The 7,166-nt window shown below is 38.2% G+C and overlaps 1 pseudogene; it reads left to right on the forward strand.

Annotated features, from left to right (window-relative positions):
* Nucleotides 1-1,929: 1,929 nt before the first annotated feature.
* LOC120440017 lies at nucleotides 1,930-6,773 on the forward strand (annotated as a pseudogene).
* Nucleotides 6,774-7,166: the final 393 nt, after the last annotated feature.

The following is a 7,166-nucleotide window of genomic DNA, read 5'->3' on the forward strand; positions in this document are numbered from 1 at the left end:
AAAATCCCTTAAAGAAGTTAAAAAACTTCCACAAGGTCATTTTCAAAGCCCTGTGTAAAGGTGGAAAGATCCAGAATTAATTCTGGAAATCATGGAATCAGATATCCCAAGATTCGACGATAAAATTGTTGACATTTTCATAGAGGAGGCAGCCAAACTATCGAAGAAACCAGGTTGCATACGTCGTTTTTCTCATTTATAGGCCGACTGTTTTGTTGCACCAGGAGACAAAACAAGGTTGATGTAATGTAGAAGAAACATCATGATATCGACTGAAAATGTTTCCAGAAAACAAATTGTAGACTTTAAATTGGCTAGTTTTAAAATTATAATGGCTCTTTTTAATTGATGGACTTTTGGGAACCCATTCACCAGTCATGCAGATGGCTGTCCCCTCACTGAGCCTGGTTCTGCGGAAGTTTCTCCCTCTTAAAGGAGTTTTCTTCCCACTGTCGCCTAGTGCTTGCTCAGAGGGGTTTGTCTGTTTGGGTTTCCTTTTTAATAACTTTAAAAAAAGTTAACATCAATAAAAGCCTTCAAATTTTACACTCTGATTTCTGTTTGTTTTCATTGTCTGTAAGTTGAATAAATACACGTGTTATTTGTTATTTAGTTCAAACTGTGGGTAGAAAATGCAGAGACAATGCTGTACCGTCATGTGACCACAACATAAAGTTATACTGTAATGGCATTAGAAAGGTTGGAACTTTAAAGATAACGTATAGGCTATAAAATTATTATTATTAAAATTATTGTATTCTCTCTGTCTCTTTCTGTATCCAGTGCACAGTGATACCAAGGAAACCCTTCATCTTTTGGTCCAACCAAATGTCCACAGTGACTGAAACACGATCAGCCTCACTCAACTGAGTTTTTAACAGGTTCTCTGTTTTTGATGTAACTGTTCTGAGACATACTGGGCTGTATTTGCTCTTGTTTTCCACAACAGACAGGAGCAGGTTGCAACCAATAATCAAGTCACTTAATAATGCATTTGTGATGGCTTTCTGCTGTGGACAATTCATGCTGTACTGCCCGGCACAAGTGTCCAGAAACCGAAATGGAAGGCTGTTGGTATCTTTTGAATTAGTTAAATGTCACAATAAAGAGAGAAAGCACTGTCTATTTTGATCACTTTCATCATATAGTACATGTACACTAAGTTTATTCTGTCTTTAATTAATAAGAAAACTCCAGACGATTCCATTCTGAGCTTAAGAAGCTTCTGCTAGGTTAGTAGAGTCCATTTGAGTAAATTGGTGGCACACCTGTGGATGCATATAAGGCACCCCAAGATAAATCGTATGAAAAGCTTCTAGAAAACAAATTGTAGACTTTAAATTGGCTAGTTTTAAAATTAAAGAGACAGAGAGGATACAGCTGAAATTCAAACTGCTGGCCTTTGACCACTTCAAAAGATTACACACTGTTTACAGAATCTGTGAGAAATTTGAAGCTATATGTGACGAATACAACATCAAAGATAAACTAGATTATATTATTAGCAACACTTCTGCCAATATGTGGAAAGCATTCAATGTCTGCTTCCCAACTGAACAATGTGAGGAACATAAATGTTTTCTGTTATTTGCATTCCCATCAGTGTAAGAGACTCAGCAGCAGATTAGAATCAAGTAAAAATAACATTTAGATATTTCATAATTCAAATTAAACAAAAGGTCCATGTCAGACTTTTCAAAACGAAACCATGCCCATGCTACAAACGTAGCACCTCGTTTAGGTGGAGATTAATGAATAAATTATTAACTGAGTGAACGTGGATTGATATTGTACATTCAGCTATTAGGTGATGATAATACACCAGAGGTGGCCAACCCAATCTAACACTATATCTGAAACTACGACAGGCAGGAAGTCATTCATGCCTGCTTAAATACTTTGAGTTTATCATCTAAATGTTACAGCAAAATGGTATGTTCAACTACTGTGCTGTCTAACTCCGAAGAAATCTGCTTGTATCATGATGAGTCAGGACTGAATGTTTTGGGCTGCAGAACTATTTTCTCACGAAAGGCTTCAAAGGATGAAGGTAAGGTTATTCTTTGAGGTTTTCTAGGATTACCGTTGAGGGCTATTTGAAAAGGTCAGGTCCTTTAGATGAACCATTTCATACTATGATGACGACGCGGATCGCCCGTGCATGGGGCTGCACAGCGCTAACACGTTGACGCCGTGCAGCCCTCGCGCGGGCGATCGATCGATTAACTCGCTAACGGAGATTTGCTGATGCAGTTATGGTGTTAACGTCATTTTAACGAGATTAACGCTGACAGCACTAGAAAAAACCAAAAAAAACCAAAACACATTTACATCACTTCAGTGGCTCATTCACACTGATCCTGGCAGACTACTTAAGATGGCAAGAGAGGCTGCTTCCTCGCTGATTGTCACACTGCCTAGCGTCAGTGTAGCCTAGCCTTTCAAAGTATTCCTTGTGATCCCCTAGAGTTTCCTCCTAACATTGTTTTTCTCTGTGTACAGGCCTTCTAGATTCCCTGCCATCTGGAGTTCTGTGGATGTGTGTGAGTGAGCGTGAGTATTTTGGAGTGGACATTCAGAGTGAGTTGTGGATTAAGTTGAAGAGGAGCGTGTGTACCCCCCGCCTTGGACCTTCCCTTCGGACCCCCCTCCACTCCCTGGAACTCTGTGTTATCGGTCTCACTGTATATATGTATATATTCTCACTTGGTGCCACATCGTAAATGAACCTTCACCTTCTCTCTAAACTTCAGAGTCCTGCGAGTGAGTCCTCTGCCTAATAATCTGTGACACAAAATGTGTGATATGTTCTCATTTCCAAGCATGAGTTCTTAATAGAATCTAATTTACAGTATCTCCAGATCTGAATAAATTCTAATATTTCTAAAATCCACAGGTTTTAAGATTAGGCCTAAAATTCACCCCATGTTTTCCTTTACTAAGAGAGAGCAAATCTGATTTTCATCAACATGATCAAATATTGTAGATTAGAATATTAGTTCACCTATTCTTACAGAGGAGAAGAAAATTAGAATTTAGTATTAAAAATGCACAGAATCCTGATATGCCTTCAGCCAATTATTGATACTAGCTAGAATTTACAATCTCTGGCTGATGTCTGCAGGAGTAAGCACACACCCACCTGTGATGTGCTAAAGAAGATTTCACGACTTCTGAAAAATGCATGTACTTTTTAACATACTATCAAATATTGCAGATTATTATGTTAGAGACTCAATGAAAGCAGAAGAAAACATGGAGGCAGAAAAATCATTGATTGCACAGACTGTGAAACATTTACAATACACATATATATTTAAAAAAGGGGACTTTTTCATTCTAACATTTCCAGAAAAAAATGGGATGGTATTAAACATGCATGCAGCTTTCATGCTGTAAAAACGCAGATGATTTAAATCTACCTGAAAGCCACGAACATGTGGTTTGACAGTCAGACCCACCCGTGCTCATATTACTGACATCTTTGTTTTTGAAACCAAAATGGCAGAAATCCTCATTTTCAGGCTTCAGAATGATACTTCAGAAATGGGGGATGTAACAGTAGATACAGCCATTTTTATGGTGTCTTGGCTAAAACACAATATTGCTGTCAGATCCATTATTGGTCAATAGATGGCAGCATTGACAATATCTGTGATTAAAGGAGCATTAGGAGTTAGCAAGGCTCTCCACTTTCTGTCAAAAGTTGCACTGTGAAATCTGGGGTTGTTTACATTGAAAGCAGCGCTGAAGACTAGAGTTGAATTCATGATGGCTGCTGTTTGGTGGCATGGACCAGCCAAACATCTGGGGGGAGTTGGGGAATGTCAAATGTGATTTATGCAAATAGAGGGTCTGATTGTACATTTTCATAAAGTTTGTCTCCACATGCTAGTTGTAGTGAGCTGGGGCTGTCCCTCTGCCTGAAACTTCAGCACAAAAAGGTGGACTGTAAGTAAAACCACAATACAGAGTTTTAAATTATAGGCACTACATTTCATCAAATACAATCAACTTCCCAGATCAGATCAATTCTGTTTAATAATAGGAGATACTTAGACGTGGGACGCCCCTAATCACGTGCCATGGATGTGAACTCCTCCAAAACCTGCCGTCTCTTTTTAAAACAATCCTTTATCTAAATATGGAAGAAATCGGACAAAATTCAGTGAGTACAATGGACCCAAAACTGAACATGAATTTAATTTGTTATGTTCTAGTAACCTTCAAAACACTGACCTGTTTGTAGGTCAGTCCCATCATTCCTACCAAGTCGATCAACGCCAATAATTAACCATGGTGGTGAAAAACTAATGACATGGCCTCCTTGTTCACCTGATCTGAACCCCATTGAGAACCTGTGGTCCATCATCAAATGTGAGATTTACAAGGAGGGAAAACAGTACACCTCTCTGAACAGTGTCTGGGAGGCTGTGGTTGCTGCTGCACGCAATGTTGATGGTGAACAGATCAAAACACTGACAGGATCCATGGATGGCAGGCTTTTGAGTGTCCTTGCAATGAAAGGTGGCTATATTGGTCGCTGATTTGTTTTTGTTTTGTTTTTGAATGTCAGAAATGTATATTTGTGAATGTGGAGATGTTATATTGGTTTCACTGGTAAAAATAAATAATTGAAATGGGTATATATTTGTTTTTTGTTAAGTTGCCTAATAATTATGCACAGTAATAGTCACCTGCACACACAGATATCCCCCCCTAAAATAGCTAAAACTAAAAACAAACTAAAAACTACTTCCAAAAACATTCAGCTTTGCTATTAATGAGTTTTTTGGGTTCATTGAGAAAATGGTTGTTGTTCAATAATAAAATTATTCCTCAAAAATACAACTTGCCTAATAATTCTGCACTCCCTGTATATTACAGACAGACCTGTTTTTTCTTAAAACATCTGTGTAAAGAGTGTGGTTCCCATTTCACAAATTACAGCATTACCCTGTCAACAGAAACTCAGCATTTCCCTTGTGCATTTCAAAATAAAAGCCCTAAAGCTTTTCTGTGTCCAGAAACTTTCTCAACACGTTTGTAGGAAATTAATAGTGTAGCACTAGATGCTTGCAATTTTATTTTTGTTTTTATTGTGTTGTTCACCAGCAGTGTGTTTTCTACTTAACTGACCCATTTGGTTTAAGGCTCCTCACTTACTGTTAACTGGAAAGAAACAGTTTAAGTGTTTGTCTCGTTTTAGGTTATATTAAAGCGTACCCTCTTATTAATGTTGCTCTTTCTTGCTCTTACAGCCAGTAGTAAAGTTGCAGAACAACAGAGGAAACAACAAATACTCATACACCAGGTAAGATCTTTGGATTTGTAAAATGATAATGAATCCACAAAGTTCATAGATGCTTACTTTTTTTCTTGCTCTACTGTGACCAGCAACTCTGACGATAACCTGCTGAAGAACATTGAACTGTTTGACAAACTCGTCCTGCGATTTAATGGCGGCGTCCTGTTTGTCAAAGACGTGCTGGGGATGAGATCTGCTGCTGGTCTTTTTTTTATGGCGAAGGCATAAGATTGCTGAAGTGTGCTGCACTTCCATTGTCTATGCTACAGAGAAGAAGCAGACCAAAGTAAGCATTGTTTAATAAATATTAAAGCATTTGTTCAACATTTTTGAGAAATACACTTACACTGGTAATGATGGCAGCCTTTTAATTAACCTACAGTAAATCCAAAGAGAAAACCCTCCCACTGGAGTCATTTATTGAGCTTTCTACATTAAGAGGCAGGAAGCATGTGGCTAATTGAAAGTGATGTGCAATTATGATTTTTAAACTTATTCCTGTACCAGTATTGGGCTTATGCCCTGAACATATACTTATTACAAATAAGCACATTTTCAGGTTGCTGTACACAGCAAATAAATATTCAGCGACCTTCCCTTTCCCAAACACCTGTGCTTCTAGGTTGAGTTTCCCAAGCCGAATATTCAAAGAAACCCTCAATATCCTCATCTATGAGAACAACAGAGGATCTGGACCAGGAGGCTTGCACCTTTTAGATTCAAGAGGCTCCGGTTCATCGCTGGGAACTGGTCAGTCAGAGGAAGAGGGTGCCGTGGGAGGGGATAGACGAGTACGACGGATCCACGTAAGGAGACACATAATGCATGATGAAAGAGGCCACGGTCAGCAAACTGTGTATAAGGACTAATAATGTGAAAACAAGGCAGGGGAAAGGGACTTAAAAAAAAATCCCAACATAGTTTTTTTTGTTTGTTGTTTTTTTGTTTTTTGAATGCTAAGGGAATGAAAAACACGTCTTCGATGACAGCAATAGTTTGGTACGTAATTTCATTAAATGTCCTCAGACTTTTCAGAAATGTTGGTTGATGACTGATTTGTAAATTAGGTCTGAGTGTGTGTGGAAAGGAAAATGCATCTGTTTACATGAAAACAATGTGTGTACAGTCTTTAGATGGGAAATACTGGTAGTGATACTGGCATTGACATTACTTTTCAGAGGTTAATGAACCTCCTGCAAGCTACTGAATGGTCCTCAAAACCCAACGTCCACACATCTTTATCTTAGAGCAGACAACCTATGTCCATGTGGGTTTTAATGACACGCACAGGCAGCCTTTTCTGTGTGTGACTTGTAGGAAACACTGTGTCAGGTTATGCAGGCTGTGAAACTTTATTCCCCTTTCTCTTCTGGAGTGAGATGCTGCCGAACATTGATGGACAGAGGATAGTGAAGTTGAGCCTAGATATTGCAACACTGGAATAAAACACAGTAGCCATTTTTTTTTTTTCTCGGGGCCCGGGGGTCTTTGTGAATGATGAGCAGCTCAGTTTTCTTTATTTATGTTATTACAGCTGTTGCTTCAAGATGTTTTTATTAATTTATGAACCTAATTTATTGTTTGGTATTTAACTTTTGTATTGAGTCTTTGTGTTCACTCGTGCTTAAAGGAGTTTTAATTTCAGAAAAGGTACGTTGCACTCTCTCTGCACTCAAAATTTGAATTTACCCCTGTAAATGAATAAATTGTAAGCTTACATTTCAGTTTAATTTTTCAAGAGGAACCGAAACCATTTCTTGGATTTTGCATTTTGTTCTGAGCCATAGACTTTCACTTCTTCTCTGTCTTAAACTAAACTACAGAATTTTTTTTTTTTTTTTTTTTGGGGGGTTGTTTT

The sequence above is a fragment of the Oreochromis aureus genome, linkage group 4 (assembly GCF_013358895.1).
Source record: "Oreochromis aureus strain Israel breed Guangdong linkage group 4, ZZ_aureus, whole genome shotgun sequence".
Lineage (NCBI taxonomy): Eukaryota > Metazoa > Chordata > Actinopteri > Cichliformes > Cichlidae > Oreochromis > Oreochromis aureus.